Here is a 27879-nt window from a genome sequence, read left to right on the forward strand (position 1 = left end):
TTAGTATATGGCCTATAAGTCTGTGACAAATGAAGAGGTATTGCGGCAAATAGATGAAGAAAGAAGCGTTTGGAAAAATATAGCTAAAAGAAGAGACAGACTTATAGGCCACTACTAAGGCACCCTGGAATAGTCACTTTAATATTGGAAGGACAGGTAAAAGGAAAAAATTGTGTAGGCAGGCCACATTTGGAATATGTAAAACAAATTGTTAGGGATGTAGGATGTAGGGGGTATACCGAAATGAAACGACTAGCACTAGATAGGGAATCTTGGAGAGCTGCATCAAACCAGTCAAATGACTGAAGACAAAAAAAAAATAGCTTAGTATCTTGTAATTACTATTCTTCTCTTATGGAGACACTTTGTAATGAACATAACCCAACAGAATGGCGCTTGTTCATTGATTGCTCTAAAATTAGTTTAAAAGCTCTGCTTCTGCATAATGTCAATAAAATTCCCATCAGCACCTTTGGCTCACTCTGCTAGTATGAAAGAAACAAATGAAAACTTCAATATGAATGAAATATTTGTGGTGATTTGAAGGTAATTGGACTTATATTTGATCTGCAGCTTGGTTACACAAAGTACTATTAGTTTTTTGTGTGAATGGGAATAGTAGGGACAGAAAAAAAAACATTTCATTAGGAAAGAATAGCCTACGCGAGAATCGCTCATTCATGAACAGAAAAATGTTAAGCATGACCCATTGTGTAATCCTAAAATGTGTATCATCTACCTCTGTTACATATTAAACTAGGTTTAATGAAGAATTTTGTCAAGGTCATGGACAATACCCCTGGTGTTATGCACCTAAAACAAAAGTTTCCTAAAATTAGTGATGCAAATATAATGAAGGAAAATCTGTAGGTCACAAATACGATTACTAATGCATGATGAAAAGTCTGAGGAACTATTGAATCCACTGGAAAAAGTTGTTTGGCAAGCATTCAAAAATGAATGAGTTATTTGGGAAATCTAAAGGCAAAAAGATTTCTGTGATATTGTCAATGATCTTATAAAAATTTGGGTTGTAATATGTCCTTAGAAGTACACTTCCTGCACGTGCACCAAGATTTCTTCCTGGAAAATCTTTGCGCAGTGGGGGAGCACTGGGAACACTTTCATCAGGAGATTTCAGGTGTGGAATAGATGTATCAAGACAAATGTAATCTTAATATGCTTGGACCATCAAGAAGGATGCTCCACAGGTGAAATACAGCAAAAAATCTTCATTTCTTACTTTATAGGTGAGCAAATATTTGAATATTGTGTATTTTTCATACTTTAATACTTTCTGCTAATACTGTTAATACTTTCTGCATCTATTTATGCAGGAAGTATAATTAAAATATTTGAAATTACAAATGTCAGTTTCTCGAAAAGACCCTTGCATGATGGGGAAAAATCGGTTTCACCTTTGAATTCAGGGGAAAAAGTACTATCAGAAAAGGCTTAAATCACACACATTTGTAAGTGTATAAAATATAGAATATAAATTATTGCAATACAGTACCATTGCATCTGGATTGATATGGTTTGAATTTCAGTCCATTGTTATTCTAGACTAGATCTAATTGATCTGATAAAGTAAATTTAACTCTTTATAGGACATAAGCAATCCATCCACATTTATAATTTAATATTTTGTTTTCAAATACTTATTGACTTTCTATGAGAGCATTTACCATCAAATAATTATGATCTCTAATCTTTTCAACTGATAATATAATATTATACTTTACGGTGGATGGTAGATTATTATACCAATGTTTTTTTTTTTTAAATCTGACTTTAACAAAGTTATCCTAAAGATAAACTGTTAAAATAATTTACCACTATAAATTTTGTGTGGTAATTAATAATAAATTCATTTATAAAATGAATTTATATTATTAAAAATTAATTTTAATCAGCAAAGTATTTTTGATGTTGCACATATTACAAATGCATATTTTATCATGCTTAAAATATTAGAAGCAAATAATGTCAACAGATAATAAGAAAATGTTACGCTTAATCTTATTTTAATTTTAAAATAAGGTAATTTTATAACAAAAAGTAAAAAGCACACACACAGACAGACAGACAGACAGAGACAGAGACAGACAGATATATCTTCTTCCTTGCTTTATTAATATACATAATGACTAATATTACATATATAATATCTGTTGTGAGACAAAGTCTACAGGGTAAGGAGTAAAACAGTAAAATTTCAATTCAATTTGGTCTCATTGAACGGAGAGTCATTCTGGAGTTTATTCTATCGTCCTTCTCTTGCCATGTTTCAATCGTCGATCTTCCAACTGCCTACACCAACTATTTTTCGGTCTTCCTCGTTTCTTGACTGGCGGGATATCAAGAGCCATTATCTTTTTTGTAACATTGTAGGGTGCTGAGAATCAATCTTTTCGAACCAATCGTTTCGCTCTCGAGAGATTTTCTCCGCCACTGACTCTTTTATTTCAAGGGAGCCTCGTATTCGTTCGCTTCTGATGTGGTCCAACTTAGTCACACCAAGAGACATTCGACACGTTTTCATCTCTGCGGTCGTGAGATCTCGATCAAACTGCTCGTATCATGTCCAACACGAAATGGCCGGTTGAAACGGAGTGCAGGGCTAAGTACCCAACATCGTTTATTAAGAAAACGACATAGCTCCAGACCGGTCAACTATCCGATTCTCTACCTTCCCGTGGTGTGATCCGGGCAACGCAAGACCTACCAGGTGGCACGGCAGACAGAGAAGGGTGGGGGTCATGTCTAATGACCTTTTTTGAATCAAATTCAGCTACAAAGTGAACACCATAAGATGAGGCTGCGACGTCATTAACACCTTAAGCACTGATCCCAACAGTGTCACGAGGCCTTGGGTTACCACGACTGTAGACCACCGGTGGAAAGAAAAGAAAGGTCGAATTTGATTATAGGCAACATGAAGACGTCAAACAAACAAAACCTTTTAAACCCAGACAGGTTCAAAAGAATGGATTCATGCTTTATGGAAATGATGGTTGAAATAAATAACACTACCCCGCCGGGCACTAGCCTTCGGGTTCGTGATTCCGGCACGTCCATTCGTGGACGGATCAGAGCTCGAGACGTTTCGGGGGCGAGCAAAATGAAGCATCCAATTGGACCCAGGATTTTGCGCATTGGCTCATGTTACGTAGGTAGCATGAACGGAAAGAGCTACCAACTGGAGGATGTGATGAAGAGATGGAGATTGGATGTTCTGTGTGTCCAAGAAACAAAGTGGCGTAACTAAGCAAACAAGACCAGTTTTTTGGATACGAACACAAAGATATTTAAACTACACTATCACGGGCTCGAGAATCATCGAAATGGAGTCGCCATAATACTATGTCAAGAGCTACAAAACAACATTGTCGATATTGAAAAAGTCAGTGACCGCCTGATGAGCATTAAGTTGATGATCGACAGGGGAATTTGGAACATCAGTGCCTATGCACCTCAAATAGGGTGTCCAGCAGCAGAGAAAGAGGCTTTTTGGCTTGAACTGGAGAACTTACTTAAAAAACTCCCCAAGAACGAGAAGGTGTTTCTGGGTGCGGATCTCAATGTACATGTCGGCACACAAAATCAAGGCGATAAAAGGTGGTTACGGATATGGCTGCAGAAGTGAGCAGGGAAATGAGATATTTCGACTTGCCAAGGCTCATGAGTTAGCGATACTGAACACGTTCTTCAGAAAACAGCCCCGTCACCTGATCACTTACAGCAGCGGGGGTCGTACGACCCAGATCGATTACCATCTGTGCACTGCCGACTTGAGAAAGCTTGTGAGGGATTGTAAGGTCATCTTGGGAGAGAACGTTGTGGATCAACATCGTTTGTTACTGACTGAAGTGCGCCTTCCGGCCGTCTCTTGAACTAAAGACAAGTCGGTTAAAGTGGAAAAGATTCGATGGCAAAGACTGGGTACTGAACAGACGCCCTGTTCTGCAGACGCAGCTTCTGACAGAATTGCAAGACTGGATTCATGATGTTGTTGAAGCAGAGGCTGAACTGGATGCTGACGAGATGTGGCAGGCTTTCCAAGATGTCTGTTTGTTGAAAGCTAAAGAACTGCTTGGAGTGTCGAAAGGTCGATTGAAAAACGGAAGAGAAGCCTGGTTTTGGAAAGGTGACTGTCAAGAAGGCAGTGGCAGCCACGAGAGGAGCATTCAAGGCATGGTCGAAATGTGATCCACTACTAACAACAGAAAAAGAGCGACTCCGACAACAAAAAGTTGAAACGAAGAAAGCCGCGGCAAAAGAAATAGCTAAAGCCAAAGCTGTTGCGTGTCAAAAGTTTTATGAAGATCTCGAATCTCCGGACAGCGATGGGATGATCTTTAAAGTGGCGGCACAGCGTCGAAAAAATACAAAAGCAATAACTTCACCTAAGTCTATTGTGGATGCAAATGGCAGGCTGCTTACTGACGACCACGACATAACGCGGGGATGGAGAGACTACTTTGATAATCTGTTGAACGAGGAGCTCCCACGAACCGAATACCCATCATGTGAACCCGTCTTAGGCGAAGAAGTGGAAGACATAACCGAATTGGAGGTCGAAGCTGCACTTAAAGAAATGAAAAGAGGTAAAGCAGTAGGACCGAACAAAGTGCCCATAGAGCTGTGGAAGTCTGATGGAGCGATCGGCATCCTCTTTCTCTGTATTTTGTTCAACAAAATTAAAAACGGAAGTTCGATGCCTGCGGCTTTTCGTCAAAGCTTCCTCTTGCCGTTCTTCAAAGGCAAAGGAGACTCCAGAAAATGCGGCAATTACAGAGGTATAAAACTACTGTCACACACTATGAAGCTTTGGGAAAGAGTCATTAACAACCGCCTGATGAAAATTGTACTGTCAAAAATTCAAGTTAATCAATGTGGTTTCGTGTCTGGCAGATCAACAGTGAATGCAATTCAAGCTGTGCTTGAATTACTGTTGGAAATGTTTAGAGACGCTGCTAGGAATTTGCATATGATATTCATAGACCTTGAGAAAGCTTTCGATCGAGTGCCGCAAGATTTGATATGGACGGCATTGAGAAGTCACGGTGTTCCAGAACGATAGATTGAAATCATTGTGGACATGTATCGCGATGCGACCACAAAGGTGAGCTGCATGGCAGGAACATCAACGCTTTTCATGTGAGCATGGGGGTACACCAAGGCAGCATGCTGAGCCCACTGGTCTTTAACATTGTTATTAATTATCTGACATCGCACATCGTGGATGAATTGCTGCTGAGCGTACTTTTTGCTGACGATGTGGGTCTCACGAGTGAAAGTGTTGCGGTGCTACAGAGTGTTTTTAGTCGCTGGAAATGTGGACTTGAAAGTCACGGTCTGAAGATCAGTGAATCCAAAACATAATATATGTTCTTGCCGTTCAGCGATGTACAAGCACCATCGCCTGGCGTTATGATCGATGGTCGAGTTATGCCGAAGTGTACAAGTTTTAAGTATCTTGGATCTATATTGAATCAAAGAGGCGGCTGTGAGCAACATGTGAATAATCGAATCACCGGCTGTTCTTTGTGACAAGCGTATGCATCCAAAACTTAAGGGCCGAATGTATACTACAGTGGTTAGACCCGCACTTATATATGGAACAAAGTGTTGGACACGAGACAGATATATATATATATATAAAATTGGTGTTGTAAAAATAATAGATTATTTTACACTACACAGGAATGTATATTTCAAGTAAAAAAATACTGTTATGGCATGTCTTTGCCTAATGTTAAAAAAAGTAAATAACAATTATTCATTAATTTTTATGGTAAGGAGCAAAACACATTTTGCACAAAGCCATTACAATGGTTACGTAAAAGGATTTTGAATGCGTTTGTGCATCTTTAGTGTTGTTACAGTAGGCGCACTCCCTGAAAGATACCACCACTAGAATATGAATCCCAATATTTACAATTTTTAGTAGTTTTCTTGGATTCACTTATATTTTCTTTTCTGTTTGAATATCCTGAAATTAGCTGTACTCCCGTATTGCAATGGTGAAAGAATATACATTCTTGTTTCTCTTCATTCATTGTTTTCATTTTTTGAATTCATTAATTCTTTTTCGGATATCATCTCTAGTCTGTTCTGATTTTTTTGTATCGCCTGTTGGGTTTTTCCAGTATATATTTTAAATGCCACTAAATATCTCCTTATAGCACATGCTATTGTCCAGATTTTAAAATCACTTTGATGGGTTTTAGGAGCATATGTTTCAATGTTGAACAGTCGTTGAAGGTAATCATGTTCTTGTCTAAGAGAGATGGATAAAATTGTTTACCAGTTTTATGTTTAAATAGTTATCACGGCCTTATTTTTGTAGTCTGTCAAAATTGATTGGGTCATTGCTGGCATCTGTGAATTGGCATTCAGATACAAGAATTGTAATTATTAAAAATAATCATAGTGTCAATAAACTAGTTATCTTACTGTTGTTCCTAACAAACTCATTTTAAACTCCAATACATTCTTAAACACGGAAGTACCCGTGATTATTAACATGCCAATAAACACATTACATTCATCAGTAGAAAAATTTAAGTTTATACATTTTGACTTTTTCTTCTGAATAATATAATTGGCAAATATTATAGAAAAAATTAGTGAAACGATTTCAAAAAGATTAGATTTTCAATTACAGTTGTGTGAAAATTAATCTTGGGCACAGGGAACTTTTGTTTTTTTCTATGTTGTAGCTACATTGCTTGACCACACCCACTCTTTAAGTTGACTATATAATGTGAGGTTACTGTTCTTTGGTTATTTAGTAATTTGCATGTTACAGTTTTTTGTTGAAAGTTTTTCATTTTTTATTACAAAATAATTTTACTACTTTTTTGTTTGTGTCTTGAATAAATAATAGTGAACAAAACTCCAAGAAAACATTTGAACATTTTTTCTCTTTCTGAGCATACCAGTATGACACAATTACAAATAGTTTCCGAGCGTGGAGTTGGGCTAGGGTCAGTGAGTGCTATTTTAAAACTATTTAAAAAACCGGTTCCTTTTCACTTCAAAAGAGAAAGACAAATGTGGCCATAAAAGAAAAATTAGAGTCCAACTCTGTGTTGGTTATTGGTGAGAAAAAGTAACCTTGATCCAAAATTATCTGCTGTCCACAGCAGAATGGCAGCTAGTAGACCAGATTTACGTATGACAACTGTTAGATGCAAAACTTCTTGCAGTTGGACAGAAACCTCTTCAGACAACTAAAAAGCAGCTTTTAACACCAACAATTTAACACCAACGGCTCTTGTGGGCCAAAGCACATGCTAATTGGACCTAAATACTAGACTGGAAAAATGTTATGTTTTCTGACAAGTCACATTTTTATGTTCAGGAGGAAAGGATTCCATTTATTAGAAATACATCAGATGAAAATATATACCGGCTCATACCTAACAATCAGTTAAAATGTTTTGGGGATGTTTCTAACAAGATTTGGCACTATGCCAAACTGCCAAAAAAGTGGGAAAAGTTTTTAAAGCATGAAATATTTAAGTGCTTTCATGGGTAGGCCCCCAGACTTAAACCCGATTGAGAATCTCTCGTCAATAGTCAAAAAACAACTCTGGAAATTGTATCACAAAAATTGACCTCATTAGATAATAATATCCTGTATGGTTTCACGATGAAGAAATTAAAACAAAGTGTAGTAAATATGTTGAGTCGATGCCAAATCGTATATGTGAAGTGATTAAGAATAAAGGAGAAAATATTAATTGCTAGATATTAACAAAACTGTATATAGATTTGCACAGTATGGTAGGTACAGTCTTACCTTTGATATTACATTAAATACAGCAGGTGGCCTGTTTGATTTTGACCAGTCAGTCACCGATCACTATCACTTATTTCATCTGGTTTATCTGTTGTCAGATATGGGGTGGCTAATTGGTCAGAAGTATTAGGTGTTTCTGGCTGATACTCTGTCAGCATCTAAACCATGAGTCTCTTTAAAATCAATGAAATCCTAGTTTTCAGAACCATTTTCTAACTGTACATTTATATGCTTCTTACATGTCCTGTTTGAACAAAGCGAATAACTTGATGAATCAGCAACCTATATATTTGAGAATTCTAGTGTAAGACTACCTACAGAATTTATTGTAGTATTTGATCTACTTAGATCTCCTCCTACATCAGTCTACAGGCGATCAACCGTAATATTTTCTAAAAAAGTAATCTCATCATTCATTGCAGATGTTTTTACATAAAAAAGAAAATCTTTTAGTATTTGAAAAAATATCCTGGTATTTTTTTCAAATACATCAACTGCTTTGATGTCACTAGTAATACTTTGGTAAGTACAGTGAAACACTACTACAAACTATTTAAAAAAATTAAAGTAGGAGAAACTCAATTGCATTTGATCTAATACTGCTAAAACAAAAACGATATTTTTTTAAAGCAAAGAGACTTAAGCAAAACGACAAACCAATTCTACTGTAAAAAACACAACCTATACTGGTAAATTATTCAGCCACTTTGAGATAGCTGTTTTCCTGCCTCAGAGGTTTGTTATTTCTCTTTGGAAGCGGGTACGGTACTACCAATACTCCACAATGTAAATTTTGTTGTGCAGGCATTTGTAAACTATTATGCTACTGAACACTAAAAACATGTATTTTTTTCAAAGAGGTAAATTATCATACCGCTAACTTATAAAAGTTTAATAAATGAGAAAGTATATTGAGGTCATTTTTTTTAGATTTAACTTCTGTATCTTTAGATTAAAATTCTATTAGATTTGTAGATTTGAATAATTTATCTCTACTGTAATACAAAGTTCTGTATAAGTTGTATAATGATCAGATATTCAAATCATTGAAAGGGTGTTGCTAAGAAATGGTTTTTGAAAGGCTAAAACTATGTCACTATTGTTTACCGAAACGTCTTCCTAACATTAACGGTAAAACTTTTTGATTACTTACTCAAAAAGGGTTTACTGGTTTTACCAGTATTCATGCAGAATCATTGTAATTAGCTGTAACATCTTAATGATTGTCATTTAGTTCTTTCATGAATGCTACATGGATGATTAGAGAACATTTGGATTTTTAAAGATCTCCGTAAAAAAAATCACCAAAATATCTGATCTCACAGGCAACATTATATTGCTATTGACAAGATGCGGTTACAGAAAATATCTTGTAAATTGATATTCTTGGGCTTATCTATAAGTCTTGACTTCATCATAAGATAATGTCCACTTGATAATTATTGATTTTACTGAAGACATGCAGATATTTTAAAAACCTAACAGTTCCTTCTGTTGATAATTTTCATTTTGTAATGATTGCTGGTGTAAAGTCAATGATAGTATACTTTTTCCTGTTTAGCCTCCGGTAACTACCGTTTAGATAATTCATCAGAGGATGAATGAGGATGATATGTATGAGTGTAAATGAAGTGTAGTCTTGTACATTCTCAGTTCGACCGTTCCTGAGATGTGTGGTTAATTGAAACCCAACCACCAAAGAACACCGGTATCCACGATCTAGTATTCAAATCCGTGTAAAAATAACTGGCTTTACTAGGACTTGAACGCTGTAACTCTCGACTTCCAAATCAGCTGATTTGGGAAGACGCGTTAACCACTAGACCAACCCGGTGGGTTAAATGATAGTATACTGCCCAGCAGTATGAAAGTATTCTTGAATATCATTTAGATGAAAATTGACTTTATCATTCAAATATTTTGCAGGAAGTTTTTGATTTCTTCAGACTGCTAAAACAGTTAAGTTTTCAACTTCTTGACTGACTTGTGTGACTGGGAAACAAAATATACTCAACAGATCTGCCAATTCAAACTATGGCTTAGCTAAATGATCAAAATTGCTCATTCCCATATATCAACCTGTTTAATATTTTTTTCAAACTAACAGCAAAATTTAATTTATACAAAACTAATAATTATTACTGACAAAATTAAACAGAATTGTTTTTTAAGTACAGTGCTTTTTAAATTTTCAATTTACTGGAGTATTTTTTTTTATATTTAAAAAAATTTTGGTCCTCACTACTTTGAGCTACCTCAAGAGTCACCTGCTCCGAGTTAAAAACATTAAGTATTGGATATAATAATTTCACAACAAAAAAAGTATGTTAATTTTTATTGCTTTACATTCTCTGTTATAGTCATTATCATAATCTAGTGTGTGTGGGTGTAGATGTATATTTGCATGTGAGTGCGCGCAGGTTGCTTCTAGAATCACTGATCAGAGTTGCTTTTCTCTGAGTAATATTTTTCAGTATACTGCTATTCCCTATGATGAACAGACTGAAAGCATCATTTGTAAGACTGTGTATCACCAGAATTTTGGTTGGCTTTGCATGCATGTGTACAACCTTATATTTAGTCTATGAAGAAGTTAATGTGAAACAACTTGTATGAAAAATGTCAAGTCTAACTGGATTTGAATCCAGAACCTTCTGGATAAAAGGTAGAGATGCTACAATTCCCATCATGGAGGGCGACAGTACAGTGGTAAATAAAAATAAAAACAAAAATAATAAATACATCACTGTAACACAATAAGCAAAAACTCAGTAAAATAGATAATAATTTAAGAAAAGGATGGATTCTATGTAACTTTTAATACAAAAAAAAAAAAAAAAAACAGTTCAGAAATCACTATCACAAATGAAGGCAATATTCCTGAATTCCTTTTTTTTTAAATAATGTATCTTATGTGGAACAAGATAGATGTTCAGTTTAGTTTATATATTCCAGGGCCATTATATTTAATCCACTGGGTTGGTCTAGTGGTTAACGCGTCTTTCCAAATCAGCTGATTTGGAAGTCGAGGGTTACAGCATTCAAGTCCTAGTAAAGCCAGTTATTTTTACACGGATTTGAATACTAGATTGTGGATACCGGTGTTTTTTGGTGGTTGGGTTTCAATTAACCATACATCTCAGGAACGGTCGAACTGAGAATGTACAAGACTACACTTCATTTACACTCATACATATCATCCTCATTCATCCTCTGAAGAATTATCTAAACGGTAGTTACCGGAGGCTAAACAAGAAAAAAGAAAGGAAAGGACTATTATATTTGTGGTTTTTGATTCTTGTTTTAAGATTATATTTTATACAACCTTTTCTCGCATATTAGATACATTTATTTATTATTTTTAATTATTTTGATTAGACTGATTAAAAAAACGTGGCGTTGTGTATTTTTATGTATGCTAAGTACTTCATTTTATTTAAATACTTCCAAGTGTTGTTCAGGTAAAATGATAGTTGTAAGATTATGTAGTTCGAGGCATTTTGAAAGAGTGAATTTTGTTTGATACATGTTAATAACTGATCACATTAGCTTGCATTATATCAGTACAATAAAATTGTCATCAACATATCTGAGCCAGTATATTACTTATTAGGGATATTTGTTGTCACTTGTTTTGTTGCAAGAATAAACTGTTTTATATTTGGGTTTCTTTGTTTACTGGCTGTTGAAACCAGATTGGTAGAACTGGAGAATGAAGCAAGGTCTATAGAAACAAGACAAAATGATATTGTCTCAAAAATGGTAGAAAAAACTGCTGATTGTAAAGAAAAGCTAGATTCATGTACTCAATCAGTGTTTGCTAAAAATTTAATTACAGAGGTGAGTATTTAATTACACAATGATTTTATTTTATAAAATAATTATTTTATTTTTATAAAATTCTGTTATATTCTATTAACTTATATAGACAGGCAGAGACAAGTTAACCCACCGGGTTGGTCTAGTGGTGAACGCGTCTACCCAAATCAGCTGATTTGGAAGGCGAGAGTTCCAGCGTTCAAGTCCTAGTAAAGCCGGTTATTTTTACACGGATTTGAATACTAGATCGTGGATACTGGTGTTCTTTGGTGGTTGGGTTTCAATTAACCATACATCTCACGAATGGTCGAACTGAGAATGTACAAGACTACACTTCATTTACACTCAAACATATCATCCTCATTCATCCTCTGAAGTATTATCTAAAAGGTAGTTACCGGAGGCTAAACAGGAAAAGAAAGAAAGAAGAAGGCAGGGACAAGTTGTAACATGTTCGAGCTTGCCAATCAGCTGCTAGAGCCGCTAGAGTGAGGTTGTGTTTATCGTGTCTGTCGCGCAACATGGATTTTGAACAACGCATTACCATTAAGTTTTGTTTTAAGTTGAAAAGAATGCTAAAGAAGCTCACGAAATAATAGAATCGGTGTACGGCGATAATGCGGTAACTTTGAAGACTGTGTACAAGTGGTATGACCGATTTAAAAACGGAAATGAGTCTGTTGAAGACGAGCAGCATGCGGGACGTCCAGTAACCTCAAAAACAGTTGAAAATGTGCAAAAAGTGGAAACAATGGTTCGTTCAAACAGGTGAATGACTATTCTGGAGCTATCGGAAGACCTTAACATCTTGTACAGATCCATTCAAAGCATTTTAACTAATGAATTGCAAATGAGACGAATGCAAAATTTGTTCCCAGACTTTTGAGTGATGAACAAAAGCAAAATCGTGTGTTAATTTGCACGGAGTTGAAGAGTCGTCTTCATGCAGATCCGGACTTCATGGCCAAAATTGTAACTGGAGATGAAATTCGGGTCTATGGCTATGACCCTGAGACCAAAATTCAGAGTTCCCAATGGAAAACCAGTTCATCTCCTTGCCCTAAAAAGGCAAGTCAGTCAAAATCCAACATCAAGGTCATGCTCGTTGTTTTTTTCGATAGTGAGGGCATAATGCGCGATCAGAGATCGTTCCAAGGAGAACAACTGTAAACTCTGAATTTTATAAGGGTGTACTGCAACATTTGCGAAACGATGTACGAAGAAAGCGACCAGAAAAATGGACCGATGGCTTCCTTCTTTACCACGACAACAAGCCGTGTCACACCTCGCTTCTCATTCGCAAGTTTTTGGCCGAAAAAAGTGTTCCTGTCTGTCCACATCCGCCATACTCACAGGATTTAGCACCATGCGACTTTTGGCTCTTCCCAAAAATTAAAACTGTGCTTAAAGGAAAACGTTTTGACACCATTGCTGACATTGAGAGGGCCACGACCGAGCAGCTGAAAGCCCTTCTGAAAGACGCCTTCCAGAAATGCCTCCAGTCATGGAGTCAACGTTAAGTGCATTGCTAGCCAAGGACAGGACTTTGTAGGAGATTAAATCGAATTCTATGTAACCTTATTACTTTTTTTAATAAAAAATTATTCACCGTATTTTTTAAATACATATATATATTTTTTTTTAAATAGTATTATAATACTAAAAATATTTTATTAAAATTATTAATAGTTAAAAGTGGTAGTATAAAATACTATATGCAAATAGTAAAAAAAAATATATATATATATAATAATCTGATTCACAGGTACATGTTCAGTCAATAGAACAATCTTCAAATCTTCAACTGAAACAAAAAAAAAATAATAATTTATTAGATTAATTTCTTTCTTTTTTTTTGTTGTACAATCATTAATTTTTATGTTAACTCAAATCTTTGGTGTCGACCGATATTATGAAAAAAAATATTTTCAACATAACATACCATGAATTTATGTATATATAATTTTAATCTGATGCTGTGAAACACAATAACTCTTGTATCAATAGTTTTTATATAATTATCAATTTGCTGAGAAAAAGGGAAATTTTTTCCCTTTCCCTAATAGTAAATATTCATAATTTACTATTATGAATACTAAACAATCAAGACAGAAAATATAAATGGTTTAATTAATACCAAATATTACAGTAATTTTCTTTTATGCATTACATTAATATCATCAAAAAACTATTAAAAACACATCATAATTTAAAAAATATTTCATTAAGTAACAACTGTCAGAGATAAAACCTCCTCTATTTATAGCTAGCAGTTCTTACCATTTTACTGGGTTCCATTAGAAATTGGACAAGACCAGTTAAATTGGAAACTAATTGTACTGATCAGCGGTTAAAATTACATAATTATTATTATATTTTATTAAAAGCTAATAATAAATTTTATATCTGTAACTCTTCCATGATTATAGATGATATCAAAAAGATTTATGGATAAAAAATAGGAATTATATGGTACAAGTGTCTGTTATTGGCTTATCTGGCTGGAGCTTATGTCAATAGTGAATTATTCGCCAATAACCTTGGAATCACCAATGGATATATATTACACTCTCTCATACTGTAATCTTTATTCTTAATTGTTTGTAACTACTCACAATGACGTATCAATATACACTGTCATGCATGGCTTTCATCATTCATATAAGAGCTGTCCAAATTGCATAATAATCTGCTTCGATTATTATTTGAATGCTGTGTAGCACTACTTATCACTTCCATCCATCTAAAAAATAAAAAATTGTGGAAAATATTATAACGACTTATTTTATTTTAAATCGCATAATATAAAAACTAACATTTTATAATGTAAATATACTTCTATACTGTAATCTCCTTCCACACGCCTAACAGAAATATATCTATAGAAACAAATACAGTCACTCGGTATAAGAAAACTCATTTGTCTATGCGTAATAATGATTGGCTCGATGAGAAGATTATAAGATAAATTATTTTTAACAAGATGATATTAGATATAAATTTTAATAACAAACTAAAGGCCAGCTTTTAACTACCAGGAATGTTAGTCATTAATCAAAATGTGTTATGCTTTAACAGAATCCTGAAACAGTGTAGCAAGCAAGCAAGAGTCGCTGATCTATCAAATCCCAATAAAGAAGCAGTTGTCCGCTTAACTATTAGAATTTCCAACAAATGAAGCTGCAGCTGCAGCTGACATTTATCCAAGAAATACTCTACATGCCATTTCACCTAGCTGGATCAGAGAAAATCCAGTGTTGATCATCATCCTCACACTCACTTCCCGTTCCGTATTCTTCATCCTTTTCTCCTTGAATAGATATGATGGAAATTAGGCCAACCACTATTCTGGTTTTATCTGAGACATCCTTTTCCCAGCCATATGAGCAGCTAATTTCTTACTGGGGCTAATCGGGAATGATATATTGATAACTCAACCTGAAAGATGATTGTCTTCTTCATTTTCTAGACAGGGGTTGCAAATAGCTAATTAAAAGTATCTCACGAGCCTTCAATTCATCCTGAAATGTAATATTATCTCCCTAAGGAAGAAGAGATGAAAAATAAAAAAGCAGGATATACGCTAAGGGAACAATCTGCCCATAATAATCTGACTCAGTGTGATTCTATGATGGAATTAATGTCAGATAAAAGAGGCCTTCAAGACTGCAAATGAATGGTTCTTTACCATATAAACTGGGATTTAATATCATAAAAATTGTAACGATGTTGTTACAAGCTGTTTAAGTCAATGCAAGTAATCTATTAATAAATCATAAAATCAAAACATTATAAATGTTCATACACAACAGCATTTAGGGATAAATTTAGATTAAAAAATTAACATTTTAATCTCTTTTGTAAGCGGTTTCCACCAGAAAGCTGAATTCATTTAGAAAATTTATTAGGGTTGTATACAAGTAATCGGTATTAAATCTCTTTAGTCTATAGAAACTGTACAGTGGCTTTTATGAACTGATACTATATGGTAAATAAATGCATGCCAACGGCTAAATATTATAAGTTATAATAGAATTTTATTTGACTGCACATTTGCGATGATACATATCATCACAAATTATCTGAAGATGAATATTGTTGATAATACTATGTATTCATTATATTAGTCTATACAAAATTTGTATTTAACATGTTACACAACTTTTCTTACTTAATTTTGGTGTTGATTTCAAATACGCTATTGAAACTGTTACCATGTAAAGGGTTTACGTAAATCATATGAGCTCTTTATACCTACCGACTAAACGTGTATTCACTTTCTGCCCTGAAGAAAAATACACAATTTTTAAATTGTAATTTGAATACATAATCCTTATGTATCCCATCTTTTTCAGTCGGGGTAGATATCGAATAACCGAGCAACGGTAGACTGGCTAATGGTGAATCATCCTGTAACAATTTACACGTGTTAAAAAACTTATAACTCACTAAGGTGAATAAACGTACAAATAGCTTTTCAAACAAGTTATTCCGCTGTATTATTTTATATAATTTATATCAAAACCAATTCCTCCCCTAAATATAAACAAGTTAATAATACTTAAAAATATTTGTAATTTTTAAGAATCATTTCATTTTCAACCCTAAAATTAATCTACTGTATACATCATAAAAAAGATCCTTTTAAAAGCTTTAAAAAATAAACCGATCAAATGAAAAATAGCTTTATTACAACTTTTTATTTTGCGTTCTGTTTTAGGATTTCAACTTATTCGAAGAAAAACTGTAAGAATTTGGTATTCAAAATTACACATAAAAAAGTATTGTTTTACAACTGTTTCTAGAATAATAGAATTTTAAGATTCCGTTACCTTTTCTTAACCGGCTTTGCCCTCAGCAGATTTTTTATTTCAAATATTCCATAGAATTTTTTAATGTTAGTAACTAATTATGCAATATTAACAGCTCAACTGCAAAAAGATCAAAATTCTTAGTAAAACATTTGGGTCTGATATACTTTTGATCAAATAACTTTTAACCGTAACAATTATTCAGTATTAAAAATAAAAAAATAAAAAAAAATAAAAATTCTTAGTAAAGAATTTTGAATTCCAGTGACTGACTCAAGAGTCCCTCTTGACCAAATGATCATTTTAACACCAAAATCATACTTATTTAGAGTATAATTTTTAAAAAAATAAAAATTTTAGAAAAACATTAGAGTACTACTTGAAACTCTTGATTGGCAGCAACCTGCATATAACATTTTTAATAACAGCCACAACTAGAAAGACATAAAGATCATAAATAATAAAACATTCAAAAATTTTGAAGTCGGACCCAATGGAACCTTTTTTTTAAGAAAATTTCCCATTATGTCTACCTTAAAACTAGATGCGGTTGGATTTTCAATCTTGAGAATTAGTTTAAAGAATTGAAATTTTATATCCAGGTTTAAAAATTTACTTAAGTAAGTTTAATAAGTCGGTTCAATTTGGTGCAATGTTATTCAATAAAAAAAATTATAATTAAAAAAAAAGGTATACTGAGCTTCTTGTCCGATAAGTTCAAAAATCATACCAAGATTGAGATGTGTATATTTGCTATAAAAAAATCAAATATTTAATGTAATTCTGAATCCCATTTATCTGCCTGCTCGACAGCTACCTCATGTAACATTTTTAATAACAGCCAGCAACTTGAAAAACAGATAAAGTATCTATCAGAAATTATAGAAAATCCAAAAACTTTTTAAAATTTCTAAATTGGGACAATGGGATTCCTTTTTTTTAAGTAAAATTTCCTATGTTATCTACATTAATATTAAATATATTTGAATTTTCAGTCTTCAAAATTAAATTAAACAAAAAATGATATATTAAATGCAATCCATTCAATCGATTTCTTTTTAGGGTTTAAAAGCTTATCAGAGTAATTATTTACTTTAATAATTTGGTCCAATATGTTGCAATGTTACATAAAAAGACTATATATATATATATATGTGTAATGTATTATTTTATATTTATAAGACTGTACATATGAACGGTGTTTATAATCAACACCCAGTAAAAACTAATCAAGATCAACTGATGAAAATTTGTATACATTTTACAGTGTAAGAGCACTTTAAGAAAGGATTTTTTGAATTACAAGTTTAAAGCGTTTAAAGTGGAACAACAATGAATTTATTACTTTTTTTATTTCTTAGTAACAAATAAACATGACAACTTTAGTTTTGGTATGTGTAAAATTCATGTGAATATCTAAAAGCCAATTTCTAGATTTTTTTAAATTCAACCTTGAAAGGTATGAGAAAAATAAAAAAATTTGAACGATTGAAAATTTTTCCCACTTCCAATTATACCAAACGCACATTTAGTAAATTTAGGCTTGAAAATATTTTTTGGATAAATATAAAAATACCATTTTCGGTATTGTTTGATTGAATTCCAATTTTTTAAGGGGTGCAATGGTGTATGACATTGTGGCTCAACCAACACAGTCATCGTCACTATTACTGTATGTGCAACAAGACTGACTGCAACTCCTTCCAGTTATTTGATTAAAATTTAAAAAAAAATTGACCACGACATGAAACACAAGTAACCATATAGCACGGGTGACCAAGAAGTAATAATTACTCGGTCAGTGGCATCCTTATCCTGTACGGTACAGGACAAGGATGCTCTCTATATATATATATCCTTTTAAAGCTATTTTTAAAGCATTTATTTTAAGCCAGTTCAGGGAGATTAATCAAAATACTGGCCAACACATGCACATACATTTTTATGAAAATTTCTATAACTTTTTTTTTTAATAAATTGTTTTTTAATAAATATTTTTTTCTTTAAATTAATCATGTTATTTTGAACATTAGTTTTTAAGTGTAACATTATGGATTGATGAGATTTTGAAAAAGTGATTAATAAATAAAAATGTTCCAAAGATAGCTTACTAAGTATTTGTGTGAGTTTTCACAGCAATGAAAATTCCGATATCTAATATACTAGCACAATCCACTATACAAATTCTAATAATAAAATTATATTATACATTACAGATTTTATTTGATTCTCTACCTTTTCAGTATACTTCAGCCATTAACCAAAAATAAAAACATATGAACAAAATAATATAAGTATTGAAAATACAAATACAGGGTAAACAGGATTCGTTTTCAGTCCTGTGAAAAAAAAACAATATAAACATTGTCAGAACTTTGTTTTTGACAAAGAATCCCTTATTTTCCTGTTTCTTCTTAATCCTTTTTTTGTAGTTGTACAAAATAAAAGGCAAATTTTTTGTATAAACTGAAAATATAAATTAACTACCTGTACTTTTTATTCAGTAATAAAAATTGTTATTACATAATTATTACGATAATAATAATTTTGAAATTATCACGTTACATATCATAATATCTTTTACTTTCAGAATAATGAATTTTCTGGAAATGGGAAGTACATTGGAGCATACTGTGCTAGTTTAAATTCTTACGGTATGACTTGTGTTATGGGACAATTTTTATTCAACAAGGTAAGAATAAATTTTACAGACATAACAGCTATAAATATAAAATTTAGTTATTTTCTCAATTCCTGGCTATACATTTATAAAAAAAAAATCTTTGACCTATAAATTTTCAATAAATTACGTTACAGGTAGTACTACTGTTTGTTAATAATGGAACTTATTTTGAATTGTAATTTGATTATTTTAGTTACAAGTGAAAGACAGGTAAGGTAATGTTTAGTTCATTGTTGTTATAAGCTGTACATTATACTACGTTACCAAAAGAAAAAGTGGTTCTGTTAAACAAAATGCATCCTTCTTACATTTTTAGGAAATTACATGCTTAATTCCTCCAAAATCTCTCTAATAATATGTCGGGTTAATAGTAAATATATTTAAGTACGGGAAAGTCTTTAAGGCTGATCTCTTTTAATGATACATACAGGGTGAACTATGAACTTATCTTGTGAATGAAATAATAATAGGTTGTCTTTGTATAAAAAATTTATCGATCTTGTCCACAGTTTAAAGAATATTAAATTACTTTTATAAAAATAATTATTTTGAATTTAAAAGTTGCACACTACCATGCTGTTCACTCAAGTACTTTAATTTTATTAAAAAGAAAGAAACAAAATAACTCGAGACAATAATTAAGGCAATATTAATAATTTTAAATTTCAAAGAATGGCAACAGGATTTTGTGATAAACTTCTTAAGGATGCATTTTAAAAAAGCTTTCCATAATAACAATCAAAACGATTAAAACTTGAAACCACTAACAGAGAGGAAATATTTTTCAGAAGGTTTTTTTTTAAATAATAAATAAAAAACGTAAGAATATCACAGAACATTCAGCTATAATTAATCTAGAAGAAAGAAAAGTGTGCCTTCCGATTAGTTATAAATAACAAACTACTTGATGGAAAAACTTTAATTTATATATCGCATTAAACTTTCTTTTTTTCTGTTTTACTCTTCTAACTTATTTTTTGTAAGTACGTGAAATTTTGTAGCAAGTGCTAAGAATCTTGGGTGTTGGTTAAGAAATTGTACTGTCACTTCACAGTGCTATTCAGCAGACAAGTATTTATTGTACTCAATCACGATGAAGAAATTCAGGTACAGCAAACCGCTAGATATTTGTACTTAGGCTTAAGTACAAAATGTGTACTCCATTTTACATTTAAGTGAAGCAACTATACTCCTGTTTACAGGCAGCCAAGATCATCAGCAGCTTAATGAACATTCTTATTATTAATTCACTGTTCTTTTTTCATCTGTTATTTGTAATTATGAAAATATTAACTTATTATAATAGTCTTATAAAAACACAAGGTTCTAATAATTCTATTCATTTGGTGATCTCCATGAGCGGTAATGTCTCGACTTTTCATTTGGGTATTCTGGGTTTGAATTGTGGAAAGGCATAGCATTTTTCATAAGCTAAAAAATTTGATTTTCATATTCCCACGTACAAAGTGTCTGCGGTGAATTAATTTATCAAGCAAAATAAAACAAATCAGTACATAGTAATACATTTTATAATTAATGATGAGAAGGGATATGGTACTCACCAGATAAAAAAAGGAACTTCCCGAGCATTTGTCTGATAAGATAAGATAGAAAGAGATATGATTAAAATACATATTAATTATGTAAAATATGGTCACATAAAATAATCTTAAGGTAAATACATGAAGATAAAAAAAATATATAACCAAGTAATTCACAATTCAGTAGGCATTAATTAAATTTGTGTACATAATTTAAGTAACAGTTGAATTAGATACAGGAGATTCAGAACTTTTTAAAAATTGTATAATTAGTATAATTTTAAAAAAATCATAGAATTGGTTTTGTAGAATAAAATCTTTTAAGTGTATTTTAAATAAATTTGGAAGAAAGCTTTTTAAATAGTTTCATAATTTCTTAAAAATAGCAACAGAAGCATAATAAAGCTCTTTCTTGTAGGACAATGTATTGTGTGGAGTTACATTAAAACATTTTTGTTGACTGCATGGTGGGTGAATTCGGATGTTTCCACACAAGAGTTTGCCGTTTGGATTTGGGCTCGAAATGGTGTATCCACATTTCATCAAAGGTTATTATATGATCTAGAAATTGATTACCTTCTGCTTCAAACTATTCTTTTAGCTCAAGACAAATGCAAATAACACGTTTTACAATAATTCAGCACATCATGAATGATTGAATGTGCAGATCCAACACTCATATTACACAAACTAGCAATTTAAGAAATTTTGACTCGCCTGTCTTCGTGAATAAGATCATTTGTACAATTTTGCATTGCAATAGTCGATACTTATACTGGTCTTCTAGAGCGATGGAGATCAGTCATACTTGTTTTACCCAAATTAAATTGTTCTACCCACTTATACACATTATTGCGGTTTAAATACTTTCAACCGTACTGTTTCAACATTCTTGAGTAAATTTTCGCCGGTTTCACATCTTCTGATAGCAAAAATCTTATCACTGAATGTTGCTCTTCCAGCGTACATGTTTCAAGCAGAGCTGACATTCTGAAATCAACAAAAACAGATATGTTAAGATTAAATAAGTTCCCATGATTGCCAACTTGACCCTCAAAAAGTTTCATTGTCATCGAATGAACTGTTTTTTCTCTACATCAATTTGTCTCGTTAATTATTGAATGTCCCTCATTAATTCTTTCAGTCATCTGATTCAATAAACCTAGCAAGATATCTAAAGCCGATTAAAGTTCTGTGGAGAGTTGTCTACTCCTAAAATACATTTTCCCATATATTTCTAGACGTATTATATTGAAGTACCATTTGGGATATGAGCAGGCCATTTTGGGAATATTTTCATCGTGTAAATATTCTCACTTAGATCATCCTGTCTGTCAAGTATTTTGAAGTAGAATGAATCTGAAACCGATTCCACTGGAAAATGGCATAACAGAGAGTAAAAGGATAATAAAGAACATTTCACTTCAACGGGTCATTAAATAATATATTTTAATAGTCTCTATCAAAATATGATTCTTTCTGCTTATAAAACTAAGATTACATTTCATTAAAACATCTCCCATTACAAATTCTTCTATCATCTGAATGATGAAATGTAAATCTTTATTACTGCTGTGAAAAGATTTAGCATAGTTATGGTTTATATTTTGAGAATTCTCCTCCAGATTTTATAAATTTTGCAGGCTTTCTTACTCTCAAACCTATATAATGTGATCCTCTACATATAATTCATGATTATCCATTTTGGTTGCATCATTAATAACTTGGCAATACATGAATGTCGGATGATTATTGTAAATATTTCTTAATACCAGAACAATCAATTATAGAAAAACAGGTTATCTATTCTCATTATTACATCTACGTAATCTAGAAATGCCTGATTATTGACTTAAATTATATTTTGCTACCTTTATCTTACGCTATAGAGCATGAGTTCCTGATGATTCAGTTTGTATCATGTTATCGATTATAAATAAATTATTAACTATAAAATTTGATTTTTATAAAGAAAATATATTTGATATTTATATTGCAATTAAGGTAATAAATTATAATCAGGAGATATGTTGAAATTTTTTTTTTGGAAGTGTTGTAACCTGATGTGAATGAGAAATAAATTAAACTGTAAATTTATACAATTAAACTCAGATTTGAATTATATTGTATTAATGTTAAGATCATCTGTTTTTAATTTCAATTAATTACATATCATTAGAAAATAATTAAAATTATTTTAATTATGACTTTTTTAACCTGAAATTGTACGGTAGAGTGAAGATTTATAGAAAGCAGTTTGTTCGTGTTCATGGGAGAATAAACCATTATAGTTCAAACAGGGTATAAGAATATTATCAATTGGCACACAAAAGCCATTGAAATTAGAACCAGCTAGCTTACATATAATCGATTTAGGATTTTTATTACATTGTCATCTTGAAGTGACAATGTACTTTTTACACATGTTTTCTTATAAAAAGATGAAATTTCACTACCTGTTTACAATTAGAAAGGTATAATTTTAACCAAATGTAAGCAGTTCCTCTAATAAGATGGCAAAAAATTATAATCTTTTCACTAACTACAGAATTTAAAATACTTTCTAACAACTGGGAAATTGTAGTTTTTTCCTAATCAGGCTGAAAGTTTGTTTGACAATATGTAATGAATTGATCGGCTACAAAAATATGAATATACCTTCTTATGCAATTATAAGTTGTAAGCACATAGTTTAAAAACAATTTAAGAGGTGTTACATAAAAAAAGAAATTGTCAAGGTCTGTAAAATATATTACATGAATATAAGCTCAATGGATTTCATTTATACATTAATTACAATCAAGTTAGGATTTTTAATTAATTTATTTAATAATTTTAACTCATTTTGACTCACCGAATAAGTGCTCCACAGGAGTTTCTTGTCTTGGCATTTTAATATTTTTAAACTTCTTACTATAGTCGAAATAGACTTGTTTGAACCATTCAATTGCAGTGTCCATGTTATAACAGGCGCTTGAAATCATTTCCAGTAGGAAAATTCATGTTGCAGGATGTTCATTTATGTTTGTTGCATCATTTAGCTTTACACTTACAGACTGGTCAGTCTGACATTAGTCAGTGACCTGTTCACATTTTTACAGAGTGTCTCAAATTTCATTCTGTGTTTGGAAGTGTTTATTAAATAAATAAGTTTTACTTAGTAATATTATAATTGCAAATCTTAAAATCAGTTAAATTTTTACATTATTTTCAAGTAATTTCACACAAAACAATGAAAGAATAATGTTCCATAGGAATTTATGTGAGTGAAGAATAAGAAACATTGTGTAGAACAGTGCCAACAGAACTTATTAAAATTTGTGAATTTAGTGATGAAAAACAACTAATATTTTTATGTGTTAATTCAGATGTCACTAGTGCTTATAAATATCACCTGTATAGACAGTTCTGTTGTTATCCTTAGAGAACTCAAAAAAACAGTTAAGAAAAACTTTGACATATAACATTAGAGACAATTCTTAAAGAACACATTTTTCCAAATTTAAATTTAGTTCCTGCAAAGTATCTTCGTGTAGTTTTAAAAGTATTTTTTCTAAGCAGAACAAAGAACTATATGAATGTGAATCCCGGCTTCGTTTTAGCCGGGAAGCAAACATTTCTGACAGTTTTTTGGATAACTTTAAATTTCGTATGAGATCGTTAAGATTTTCTTGAGTGGTAAATGAGGCTCTGATGAACTGTTTTGTTCAATAATTGTGTCCACAATTTGTTTCTCTTTCTTCCTTAGTTCAATCATACTCTGAGCTCTCTTCGTCTAATGTCACATATTCAGGCAACTGATCACAGTGTGGAACTGGTCTCATTGCAGATTCTGTATGTTTTGATTTTGATGTAATCCCTTTAATGTTTGTTAAGCAGAAATAACAGTCAGAAGAGTGATCTTTGGGTTTCCCGCAAATCATAGTCCCCAAACTTTACACCCAAAATAAAGTTCATAATACTTTATTACTAATGGAGTAAGGTTTTGCCTTTGGGACTTGAGCGTCACTTCAATAGATACATAACAAAAATTGTTACGATGATTTAAACAAACTGTACGCATTTTGTAACTAACGACTAATTAAAAGAAATAAAGTTGTAAAATATGTAATACACAATAATTCAGACACACAAAGCATTCACAAGGACGTGTTTAGTGGTTCACTACTATCTCACAACTTGCATCGTTCTGATGAATATATGTCCATGTCTACACATGTCTGAACCTGCACAACAATAGCAACGCTACCTTTAGAGTTAGCTCATTGGATTCCATCATATTTATAATACTCTAGGAGCTTTTACTGGACAATGGAAAAATGGATGAAAAAATGTTTTAAAATATTTCTAAAAAATTAAAATAACAAAAAATCTGTAGGTGATGCAGAAATTCCGAATACATTTGAAAATAGGATAAAAAAAACTGCATTAAGTATACCTGTTGGTAATCGTGAGACAAAAATCTTGGACCATATCTAAAATAATATTAGAGTTCAATATATCTGAGTGTTTGGTTAGACTTACTAGAGAATTAGTTAATGAACACAGCATTCTACTGAGGTAAAAGATATAAAACAGGAATTAGTATCAACACAATTAAAAAAATTGTTATTTATGAAGATGACAAAATAGCAGGCTATGTCCTAATAAAAAGGACTGTGTTAGCACGTGTGATGGTGTCAAAGTGCATAAGTAAAAGTGCCTTGTTCTGATAAACTTAAATGAATTGTATGTCTCGTTTAAAAGTGTAAACCATGAGGAAAAATTGGAAGATCAATGTGCTGCAAACTCTGTCCAAAATGATATATCTTGGCTGGTTCATCTGGTACTCATACAGTTTGTGTCTGTCACCAGAACATCAAACTCATGATTGACGGTCCCAAACTTAATTTTGATTACAAGGACTTAATAGACATCTTTGTTTGTGACAAGGAAAACTACAGCTGTATGATGAATGTGTGCACCAAATGTCAAGGTAAGCAGGCAGTGTTTGACATGCTCAACTTTTCCGAAGAGTATGATGTGTTGCCAGATAAAATAATGTACAAACAGTGGGTAACAGCTGATAGGGCAGAGATGATTACTGTTCTTCAGACCAAAGATGAGTTTTCGAATCATTAGTGGAAAAATTGGAAAAGCTGAAAACTTACCATTTCATGTCAAAATCTCAAGCTCAATTTTTCAAAAAAAAAAAAAATCATAACTAGCTGAAGAAAAATGTTTGGTGTTGGCAGACTTCACAGAAAACCTTTCATTCTTGTTCAAGATGAGATACAAAGCTTCCACTGGGTCAACAGCCAAGTCATAGTTCAACCCTTTTGTGTTCTATTTCAAGGAAAATAATGTATTAAAACACAAAAGTGTTAGTATTTTAAGTTATCACTTGAAGCAAGATGCACTAACATTTTATTGCTTTCAAAAACTTTTAACAGACCATATCAACAAAGTACATCAGAACATTAAAAAACTCATCTGTTTTATTGATGGTGCTTCAAGTCAGTATAAAAGTAAAAAGAATTTTGCTTATTTGTACAGTCACAAAAAAGACTTTGACCTTGAAATCGAATGGCACTTCTTTGGATCATCCCATGGGAAAAATACCTGGAATGGTGTGGAAGGAACAACAAAAAGAGGTGGCAAAGGCCACGTTGATGAAATGTATTCATTTTGTAGTCACAAGCTGAAAAACAAAGTATTTTTTGATTAAATCAGATGAGATAACTAAGATTCAGAAACTCTAAAAAACTGTTTTGACTGCTGTGAAAGAGTTGTTGGTACTAGATGCTACCAAAAGTACGTTCCTGTGTCAGAAGGCATTGTAAGATGTTACTTTACTTCAGATTCCAAGGAATATGAAGACCATCCTGTGTCAAGTATTGTATCACTTTCACTTAAGGAAAAAGACTCTATTTCTTATGTGTATGATGATCAGTGGTGGGTAGGAGCAATGGTAGATATTAGCTTCGAAAATGATGATGCGCAGGTTCATTTTTTACACCCAGCTGGACCATCATCATCATCATCATCATCACTTCAAAAATCTCAACAAGACAAAGTTTGGGTACCGATCTGCAAAGTCCTGAGAACTTGAACTAACCACTTGAACTAACTACAGTGATGGGTCGTTCTCACACAAGTTTAAGAGAATTATCAGAAGAGATATCACAGCTGTTGGTTAACCACACTAAATAATGAACTTTCATTGCCACAAAATCTGGCTATTTAATTGAAGAATAATTAAAATTCCAATTTATTTTTTCTTCTATAGTGTTTACAAAAATAAACTAACATAAAAATAAAAATGAATTCTTGAAAAAAGATGTAGGCTACTCATTGAAATCTCAGTTTGGGTAAGTTTTACAAGCACGTTTGAATCAAAATTGTTATGTTACTGGTATTGGTTAAGTTATTAAATTACTTCAATCTATCATTAATAATTTTAAAAAGAACTATTTTAAAAATACTGAAAGCGTCAACATCATCAACATAGGGGCTAAATATAAAAAAATATATAAAAAAATGTGAAGTGCAAAGAAGACATGAAACCCCCTTATTTAGTGAGTCAAAATGGTATCACTTTTAACAGGTTTTTAATTATTATTAAGAGGTTATAACTTTTTTATTAGTAAAATACACAAGAAAAGTTTTTATTTGCCATAAACATCTACAAAAACACTGCAAGTTGTACAAATATGGGATTTTTATCACCAGACCCATCAGATGTTATTAGAAGCCAAAATTAAAATTTTTTAAAAAAAATTTAATTTTGGCTTGATAAAGTATGTAAATCATTAAAATCAGATAAGTATGAGCTACCAGAAAAATCAATGTCGGTCAGTGCCTCAAATACTTTGGTTTTTCCAGATAGGTCTAACCTATCAAGAGTTCTAAGGTTCAAATCCTAATAAAGGTAGTTTTATAAGGATTTGAGAATTAAATCGTGGATATCTGTGTGCTTTGGTGGTTGGGTTTTAATTAACCACACATCTCAGGAATGGTGGACTCGAGACTGTACAAGAGTACACTTCATTTACAATCATGCATATCATCCTCTGAAATTTAATACCTAACTGTCTAACTGTGGTTCTACTTTGATTCTCAAACTTAACCTCATTATTTTTATCTTCGAAAACGTCTGGTAAATTCACATTACTAAATCTAGGTGTTACCTCACTTTGACTATTACAGTGTCTTAATACTCTCAAAGTTTAC

General features: G+C 32.1%; 2 long non-coding RNA genes across 9 annotated transcripts in view; one reads left to right on the plus strand and one right to left on the minus strand.

The window, feature by feature from the left end:
- Positions 1-1054: 1054 nt before the first annotated feature.
- LOC142318485 (uncharacterized) lies at positions 1055-19120 on the plus strand. Its single transcript, XR_012754954.1, has 3 exons — positions 1055-1250; positions 11509-11653; positions 19034-19120. It is a non-coding gene; the product is annotated as an uncharacterized LOC142318485 (long non-coding RNA).
- LOC142318484 (uncharacterized) overlaps positions 13229-27879 on the minus strand; it is a 61075-nt gene continuing 46424 nt past the window's right edge. For 4 of the 8 annotated variants that reach the window (XR_012754949.1, XR_012754947.1, XR_012754951.1 and 1 more), the window contains exons 2-5: positions 21385-21657; positions 15891-16042; positions 14248-14375; positions 13229-13436 (exon numbers count right to left, since the gene is read on the minus strand). This is a non-coding gene — a long non-coding RNA (uncharacterized LOC142318484). Of the gene's footprint in view, positions 13437-14247; positions 14376-15890; positions 16043-21384; positions 21658-23521; positions 23631-27879 lie in introns of those variants that run through there. The other 4 variants (XR_012754952.1, XR_012754953.1, XR_012754950.1 and 1 more) reach the window with 3 other exon arrangements.

The sequence above is a fragment of the Lycorma delicatula genome, chromosome 1 (genome assembly GCF_047948215.1).
Source record: "Lycorma delicatula isolate Av1 chromosome 1, ASM4794821v1, whole genome shotgun sequence".
In the NCBI taxonomy this organism is placed as follows: domain Eukaryota; kingdom Metazoa; phylum Arthropoda; class Insecta; order Hemiptera; family Fulgoridae; genus Lycorma; species Lycorma delicatula.